Source organism: Pectinophora gossypiella, chromosome 21 (assembly GCF_024362695.1).
Source record: "Pectinophora gossypiella chromosome 21, ilPecGoss1.1, whole genome shotgun sequence".
Classification (NCBI taxonomy): domain Eukaryota; kingdom Metazoa; phylum Arthropoda; class Insecta; order Lepidoptera; family Gelechiidae; genus Pectinophora; species Pectinophora gossypiella.
In genome coordinates this window covers 11,968,894-11,979,273 of record NC_065424.1, presented here as the reverse complement: position 1 = coordinate 11,979,273, position 10,380 = coordinate 11,968,894, and positions in this window count along the sequence as shown.

The window sequence follows — 10,380 nt, the reverse complement described above, 5'->3', positions numbered from 1 at the left end:
ATGTCATCGGAGTGACACAAGATCCTCAAGTTCTACGATCTAGGTAGTATGATTTAAATTGCAACACTTAAAAGCTGTAAGCCACCTAAATAAAATAAAGAGCTCAAAACCTTACGCTATACATGGAGGTCTAAAATCAACACATTGAAGCAATTCATCTAAAAGCACTATTGCAATTTGACATTTACGCATACAACAGTGCGCAATGTTAACCAATGTAAAATAGCAATATTGCTTTTTAGATGCAATTTAGATTGCAATTTGACATTTACGTATATAAAAGTGCGCAATGTTAACCAATGTCAAATAGCAATATTGCTTTTTAGATGAATTGCTTCGATGTGGCCTTTTTAAGCCCCTGTAGTTATACTTTCAAATACGAATTTATAATACTCTATAAACTATGACTTCGTTATTCGGTTATATTTTAAGTAAGTTGTGTAATATTTATTTTGTTATTAGTATAAAGAATGGTTTATTTTTTGTTAGAATTTGTAGATATTCTATAATGTACTTATTTCTAACAATTACTTCATACTATTTTACGAAAATATAATGTTTTTACTTTTCTTTCAGTTAGTTTTTATAATTCACGATTTGTTATATAAAGTACTCGAATTTAGAATTATTCAAAATATGTAGGTAGTTTTAATTTATTATTATTAGTTTCAAGTTTGATGTCATTAGATAACAAAATAAAAATAGTTATAATGAGCAATAGAAGGTCCGCTATTCCTACTTGAGCTGGTTTAATTAGCGCAAGGCTCTGGAAAAACAGTAACAATAACTCTATTCAAAGTCAAAGATTCCGACCCCACAACTGGCGCCCAACGTGGGGCGCAGTATCATAGTATATCTCTGTTGTGTGCCTTTATTAAATGGAACTATACCTTATTGACTTAATTTAATCAATGTAAGACTCTGAACAAACGATAATTACAACACACAATAACTTAAAACACTAACGAAAAAAGTCAAAGATCCCTAACTGCAAATGGCGCCCAACGTGGGGCATAGCGTGTGTTATATTATACCTCATTAAATAGCTTGATTACAATGAAAGCTGTCAGAACTACCTACATTCTTGATATGTCTCCTTCGCACTAGGCTATAAACTATACTTGTCCTGCTCTCATTTTAATCAAAGTATATTTAATTGTGTAAATTGTAGTTTTTCAGTGCCTTAAGCTAAATAAATTAGATCAACGGAGAAAAACGGGGGCTTGTATTGCTACACATACTAATAGTTGTAGACCTGTTACAAAAAAAAAAGTTTGCCAACAAAAGCATGATGTATTTACATAATCTTAATTGTATCTGTCAATTTTTGATTGAACAAAAGCACTGCTTTTTGTCCGTTACTACCGTCCACAAAAATGGATTCCGTCTTAGAGGCGCATTTTTTAGGTTAGTACTTTTTTCTATTTGCACAATGGTGTGACCAGGAAAAAATGCTTAATCAATAATGCCAGAAATTCGCAAACAATTTTATGATAGGCTACTTAATTTGAAATTAAAAGCAATATTTTTTACAACTTTACGTTTTAAATTAATGGTATTCCGTGGTCTCTGCCATTCCCAATGGGAATTGCGAATGATCTTACGAATGGATGGATAAAACTTTTCTTTTTTTGTGACCACACCCATTACACAGATTAAAAACAGAAATTGATCGCCCTCCCGAGATTTATACTAATAATAATACATAATAAGATTTTGTTAAAATATAAAACCATATTACACCCTTATTATTTTCCCTTGGCATTAGATTTACTTAATCTGTGAAACAGGGATCTTTGAAAAGTTATCGTAAAAGTCTTTAGATTCTATTTCTCAATACCGAAAATCGATTATTTTAAAACCTTTATTCATAGATGTTTAAAACAAAAAAATAATTTTTGAATTTAGAATATTTTTGTTTTTTTTTAGGTGAAAAAAGTGGTAGGTAGTTGCGTAGTCAAATGGATTTGTAGTGAAATAGTATTATAGCTTAATAGAATAACAATGTTTATTTGTAGTTTTTTTGTAGTTTATTTCTAGTTTTAGAACTTAAATTATAATCAAGTAAAAAGCGTAAATATTATGAAAAATAATAAGAGATTAGATTAAAATTCTTAATATAAAGTGCCAAAAAAAACACTAGTTTAATACATAGTAATTTGTAGTAGAATTAATTTATACTTCATTTTTAATACTATATTTTCCATGAAATTCACACGCACACGCATTTCTTTTAAAAACTTTATTTGAAGAGCTTAGTCACTACTATGTCGCTATTGGTGCTGATTCCAGCACACACCATCTCATTTTATTTTAAGTTATACCTGTCATTTTCTTATCCGCCGAAAAGGAAAGGGACGGGTAATCGACAGGCATAAAATTTATGGAACACACGTCAATTATAGACAGAAATCTAAAAAGCCCTTCCAATATTTTATATTGGCCAATAACCCGACAGAATTAAGTTGACAGCACACGTCAAACGGGTTGCATATGAACGAGATTCCTATTTTATTCGCACGCGTTATTCACTCATTTTAAAATTAACAGGTATCAATCCTTTTCGGCGAATAAGAAAATGACAGGTATAACTTAAAATAAAATTAGGATGTCTGCACACAATCCATCCACACTTTTTTGGGTCGTCCCCTACCCATAGGGCATATGGATATAGATCCATCCACATTCATATCACATTTTTTCTTAAGTCTCATTTAAGTTATAAAATACATAGTTAAGTTATATTCTCATTATAAGTTACATAAATATATATTTAAATGTTTCTTCTACATTATTGTAACATTAAATAATATATTAAAAATATAGTACGTGTAATAAGAGCCGCGAAAAGTGAAACATAACCTTAATATTGTAGAAAATTTATTAAGAAGAAATTCTTAATAATTTATTAGATAGTTATAGTTTCCTGTATTGCTGTCATTTTTAAAATTGCATTATATGTATACTTTTGTAAGTGTAAGCAACGTAACTCCTAAACAAACAACCGAGGTATGAGGTAAACCTATAGGTACATTGATTGAGGTTTACAATACAAAAAAAAAATACAATAACACCGGGTTTTTACCGTGATATTATCAGGGATATGAGACTCCCGATATTTCAACACTGTTGCAAAACCGGCGAGCATGCAAGATTTTGACAAGAGTGGTAGAAGCGTGGTGTGTCAGGATCATAGGAAGTGGAATGTTTCTGCTTACCCCAATGAGGAATCGGCGTGACCTTACGCATGTAGTTTGGTGTTCTCCCGTAGTCTAAGCTAATGGTCCTTATATCTGGGAATGCGTATAGTCACTATTACATTAAGTAAAGGCCCTGTGAGGCCCTGTAGCCTGTAGCTTCTAAATAAATCTAGTTGTAAAGTTTACGATAGAAATAATGGTGCTAATTTCTGTAAATACCATCTAATTTCATTTTAAGTTATACCTGTCATTTTTTTATCCGCGATAGGGACAGGTAATCGACAAGCATAAAACTTATGGAACACACGCCAATATTAAGCACAAATCTAAAACAACCGTCTAAAAATTTTACATTGGCCAATAACCCGATAGAATTAAGTTGACAGCACACATCAAACGGGTTGCAGATAACTATGCCTATTTTATTAGCCCGGGTTATTCATTCATTTTAAAATTAACAGTTGTCAATCATCCGTCTCTTTCCTTTTCGGCGGATAAGAAAATGACAGGTATAACTTAAAATTAGAATGTGTCTGCAGGAATCGGGACCGTTATTTACTTATTTTTAAATATACTAAATGTCTCTAGTTGCTGGAAGGTAAAATGGTGATAGAATATGAGATATGTGATCCGAAGTAGTATATGTGTAGGGGGTATTAATTGAGTTAGAGGGACGGCAGCACATTTTATGTTAAGGAGTCACGTTTAGATTAGGTTTCTTTTTGACGCGACTTATTGCAGATTTGCCTCCGATTTAGGGACATAGCAGTTGCCTGTAACGACCTCCGAGGTCCAATGGTTGAGCGTTAGGCCCACGATCCGGAGGTCTTGGCCGTTGCACGTTAAGCCGTTGGTCCCGGTTACTACTTACTGATGTAAGTAGTCGTTACATGAGCCATGTCAGGGGCTTTTGGCGGCTCAATAGTAACCCTGACACCAGGGTTGATGAGGTTGGTACTCCACCTCACAACCCACACGATGGAAGAGAAGTTGCCTGTTATGGTGTGGATGAGCGCTCGCTACGCTCCCCACTTGTCCAGCCAAGTACTAAATCCTAAAACATAGCTTAAATCAGGTCCACAGGTCGCCCTTCAACCGGAGGAGGTATGGAGCATACATACTCCACTAAGCTGCTCCACTGCGGGTTAGTGGAGAGATTAGGCTAGTACCCGGGACCAACGGCTTACCGTGCCTTCCGATGCACGGAATCCTATCGGATTAAATCCTACCTGAGGAAAATCTACTATATAACTTTTCAAAATAGAGTTAAGATTGGAGTTTAGTTTAGAGTTAAGATTTGAGTTTAGAGTTAAGATTAGAGTTTAGATTTGACATTATGTTTACAGTTCAGAGCATTGTTATTGAGATGATCATAGCTATATAGTTAGCTTAGACTAGGCTAGCTTGTAGTAAAATACCACATCACCCACTGTGATAGGGTCGAGATTACGTTAAATCAGGTATAAAGCGTGGTTCTTCAGTTGTTGGTCTAGAGGTTAAAGGTTAAAGTAAATAGTTCTAAGATAGTTGCCGAGTCTATTACTACCCTAAACTGTTTCCAATCGGGTGCCACCCATTTGTCCGGCCAAGTAGTTCTTGCCATGCGCGACAAAACAAAAAGATATGTAAAAAATGTTTCCAAATGTCTATAACTAAAAGAACCATAACTTTAGATTTTAATGGTAACACTTACGTCATCAATGGGCTAAGCAATGGCGGCTTGTAATAGGATTGAGCATACCGTCTTCTTATACCACGGAACTGTTCTCTGCTATCAGCTCTCTCTGTCCCTCGACCGGCTAGCTACAGCGCATGCGCGCACTACCTACCTGGACTCCGTCGAAGCACCGGATTGGTGCTTGCGTTTTAGTCATCGATCTTTACCAATGACCGTAGCGAGATGATCAAATCTACTTCCATACTATAGACGCGTTCGGCAAATAATAAAAAAAAAATTCATTATGGTGAGATGAGAATAGACTCAGGCAACTTTATATATAACATAAACAGCTGATGCACTCGTTCACTGTCCTTTTTCTATCACATTCTGATACCGGGTGTAGTTTTACACATACATAAACTCACACCTATTATAATTTCCCACCGGGATGAGCTGGTATTATGTAAAAAACGCTTTATTTTCTATCATTTAAACAGATAGGATCAGAGTACATAAACAGCCTATATATATACGTCCCACTGCTAGGCACAGGCCTCCCCTCAATCAACCGGACGGGGGACGGAGCATCCTCCACCACGCTCCACTGGAGCCAAAGGATATTTTCGGGGGTAGGGGGAGGAGTATAGGGGGGGGGTTACTTGAGGGGGGTTGGTTTATTTCTAAATTGCAAATAAAGAACATTGAATATTGGGGTACCAAACTGAGCATGGTACCCAGCTAACCACAAGTTGGTAGTCTGACTAGGGATCGACGATCCTCGAGGGATTTAAAAAAAGCCTAAAGAGTTTTTTACAACAGGAACTTTCCCACTTTGGGAACATTCCCGGAAACGGCAAATCACTGGTCAGGATACAATATTACTACACACACCCGGTATCTCCTCAGCGGATCTTTCCTCTTTCTGGTTGACACTAGTTTTAACAATCTTAAGAATTTAATATAACTAAGTACATATTAAGTTGTAGCATTTTTTATATCAGAGAATAAGAATTTTCAGTTTTTTAAATGCGGTAGAGACAGCCTACTTGACGCTCGTTTATTCTTCACAACATTTTCATCAGGAAAAAATAAATTTTAATGGGTCAAAGATACATTATAAAATGCTAATGTAAAAATAGACGCCAATCGAAGCTGATTAAAAATCAATCTCATTTTACTTTTCGACTTATTTTCGAATTTTATTTATGAATTAAGTAACAACGAGTTCGACGTTTGACCGCTTTTATTGATGACGTCACAGGACAGTATTTCCTACAAACTCCAAAAATACTTTCGTTTTGACGTTTCATAAAAAGTATCTCATTTGACTAGGTTCTCAAATAGCCTATTAATATACGTATTAACGTTACATAGATTCTCAAAAGGACAGGTTCAAAAAAGTCAGTTTGTCAAAAGGACAGATTCACAAAAAGATAGATTCTCAAAAACACAGTTTATCAAAAGGACAGATTCTCCAAATAACACAACATCTATAGAGAATAGAACGATAGTCTGTCACCATAAATGGTTCGTTTTATCCATCTTTGAACTTCTATCCGAAGTCACACCCCGGACACTCTATACAAGAGTCAGCCACGATATGATGCTCAAAAATATATACTCTTTACTATTTCTAACTGTCAACCTCCCAAAGCGAATGGCGTGAAGGTAAACAGACCGGAAAGTGGCAAGTCTCCCGCTTGACAGACGAACGCGTATAATATTAGACATAAGTACATATAAATAAATGATTGTATTTAACAATCTGTATATAAGAATTTGGAATAGAATAACCCTCTTTTCTGCTTCGCCACCGTCGGGTAAATAGGGTAGAGATGATGGTCTATTTGCATTGTACCTAGAAAGTATATGTATATACATATATATATATATACGTAACTTCGTCACGTCCAACTACGCGTTTAAGTGTTCTGATTCTGACCTAGTCCAAACGAACCCATTACACTAGCGACATTGTCCCGTTGCACAGCCACTGACAGGCGTTGGACCAGGTAAGACGCAGACCTAGGGTCACCCCCTCTGACTTTGACTTTTTATATATATATATATATATATATATGTGTGTGTGTGTGTGTGTATATATATATATATATATAATATAATATATATGGCGCTGTTTAACGCTTCAGGGATTTCAGACAAATACATCTTTTATCTTTGTATTGTTGTATGAGCTAATATTCATACATAAATAATTCTAATATATAAAAATACAAGTAAATTAGTGTTGTAAATAAGCTACTGCCGCGTGGCACATATTATAAAACTATTTGTAGACAACTTTACAAATCCATTTGACTGATTACCTAATACTTTTTATACCTATACCTAATACTTCTAACTAATTTGTCAAATCTATTTTTAATTTAAGTAACGCCTATCCTAAGAGCCTAATCGATTGGCAATTTTGATATTTACAAATGTCAAATTATAAAAATGTAACCATATCTTTTCGACATTGCAAATTGTTAAGCAGTTTGTTGTTATACATTTATGTTATTACGTCCATATCAACATTTGTTTGCATATAATTTTCGCACAAAATGTATGATATATATTGATATGTAATGCTTTAAAATAAAAAAAACATGGAAAGACGTAAAGTATTACTGTAAATTATGGACTGATTGTAAAGAAAAATGTAAAATAATTGCTTAAATTATTTTAAAATGTTGCTAATTCCAGTACACACCCTCTGATTTTATTTTAAGTTATACCTGTATTTTTTTTACCTGTTGCTCGCCCTGTTATACTCTCTCTTGCTTTAAAACACAAAGCAAAGCATAGGCGACCATATCCCTAATTGGGATTTCTTCCAGCTAACCTTTATCTGTCATTTTCTTATCCCCTAAACAGAAAAGGGAGGGGTAATCGACTATTGGCAAAAATCTTAAACAACCCTTTTAGTACGTTGGCCAATAACCCGACAGTATTATGTTGACTGCACACGTCAAACTGATTGCATACCAACGAAATGCCTATTTGATTCGCCCGGGTTATTCATTCATTCATTCGTTTTAAAATTAACAGTTGTCAATCATCCCTCCCTTTCCTTTTCGGCGGATAAGAAAATGACAGATATAAAATAAAATTAGATAATGTCTACAGGAATTAGCACCAATGTTTCGCTAAAGGACTGTAATATATTTTGTAACATAATAATTACACTTCTAAGTGGACCACCACCACCACGGTTGATGAGGTTGGCAATCCACCTCTCAACCCTCACGGGAGGAGTGGATTTCTCGGAAAAATCTTTGCAAAATATACGCCAAGAATTTGAAATGTAATGTGTATTTTTTTTTTTTACTATTAAGAAGAATAAAACTTAGAAAGAAAATGGTGCTTCCTATAGACACCTCCTAAATTTATTTTAAGTATACCAGTCATTTTTTATCAGCCGAAAAGGAATGGGACGGGTAATCAACGGGCATAAAATTTATGGAACACATCAAATTTTAGGCACAAATCTAAAACAACCCTCTAAAAATGTTATATTGGCCAATAACCCGACAGAATTAAGTTGACATCACTCGTCAAACGGGTTCCATATCAGCGAGATACCTATTTTATTCGCCCGGACTAATTCATTTTAAAATTAACAGCTAACAATCGGCGAATAAGAAAATGACAGGTGTAACTTAAAATAAAATTAGGTGGTGTTTACCGGAATTATCACTGATAATTAATTCTGTGACTTTTTAATATCTGTGGTTGGTACTTGTAGATAAACATTGACAAAATGCAAAGGGTAGCTGACAGATTTTTTGTTGCATAAATCAATTACTATACCATAGACAGGGGGATATAAAAAGACTACATTTAATAAATTTATCTAAAAAGCAATATTGCAATTTGATATTAGTGCATATAAAAGTAACACCTATATTCTGAGATGGATGTATGATGGATGTTTATGGAACACGATGTTCGTGCGTCACCCAACAGGGTCCACATAATATCAGCGTCGCATAATAACGGGTTCTTACCGCGTTTAAATCAGGGATATGAGACTCCCGATATTTCGACACTGTTGCAAGTGCCACTGTCACGGGATGACTGATGAGATTGGAGTGGAGTAGGTAGATCCATAATTTTCTACGGGCAGACATATCTACCCTCTTTTCCGTTAAAGACTGTTTTCCGTTTGAGAGCCCCGGCGTATACAAAATAGACTGTAGTTATTAGCCGTTATTGTGTGTTTTAATTATGATAATAACCGCGTAAACCTAAAACAATTTATTCGTTGTTTTTTTCTCTCGCCTATAGAGAAGTATGGAGATTTATGCGTGATACTTTTTGTGATGTCAACTACCCTATTTTAAAGATAATAACCACAATACAAACATCATACGTATAATTTTCGTCCAGAAATTCTTTAGGAAGTAAATTCAATTCTATGATGCAGTGCAGATCTGTATTAGGCATTCGGCGTTGGTAATAAGGTTGATATTAGAAGGGTATTGTTATCGCTGAACCGGCGAGTGTGGAAAGATTGAATAAAAGGTTTTGAACTGATGTATTTGTGTTACTTATTCTCATTCCCTACACTTCTCTTGCTTCCTCCACATTCATCAATACACGCACGCCACGCGCACTCGGTATTTAACTTATTTATGAATTTTAATAAAGAAAAACGTAATAATAAGTCCGACATTTTATCACGTTTATCTATGACGTCACAGTATGTTTAGTAGACTGTTTGTTGACTATTAAATTAAACAACACTAAGTACAATTATAAAAATGTATTTAAAGATTACAGCGAAATTAATTACTTAAAAGTATTATGACGGATTAATCGACAAGCGCGCGTGGGCAGCGGCGGAGTCGGTCGAGAAGTGGTTAGTGGGTTAGGGGCGCGCGGCGCTCCTGGGATTGCCTTTTGTTGTATCGCGCATGCGCGCGCGTGTTGGTGTTGCCAACACAGTGTGTTTTTGCATACAAATTCCGTAGGAATTTCGTGTTTTGACGTTTAGTAAAAAGTAACTGATTGGACTAGGGCTTTTTGGCGGGAAACGGGAACGGGACAGTTGCTTTCTTCATTGAATAATCTAAATAATTAATACGAATTAATGATCGCATTAAGTTAGTCGGAAGACATTCGCGAGTGTTATTATATCGGAGTATTCAATAAACAAAGTGTATCTGCCTATTTTCGCTTCGTGCCAGGAAGCCGCTTCATAACTCGAAAGTTTATGCGGACTTTTGAGTTAATTCGTTCGGGGTTCGGAGTAGGAATCTATTCCGAGGGTGGGGGCTTAGGTTTCATCATCATCATCTTTCATCATTTCATTAATCATCAAGAAAAAAAAATACGTAAGACATGGCTGTATGGGCATAGTTCCCTTTGCCTCCTTCGGGGAAAACAAAAAAAAAATGATTTGACTAGTTGGAAACTAGCCTATTGGCGGGACGGAGAGTTACCGTACTACGCGTAGTTCATCTGAGACTTATTATTTTTTAAACATTCGTCACCACCACCTTCTACCGTCTAAAA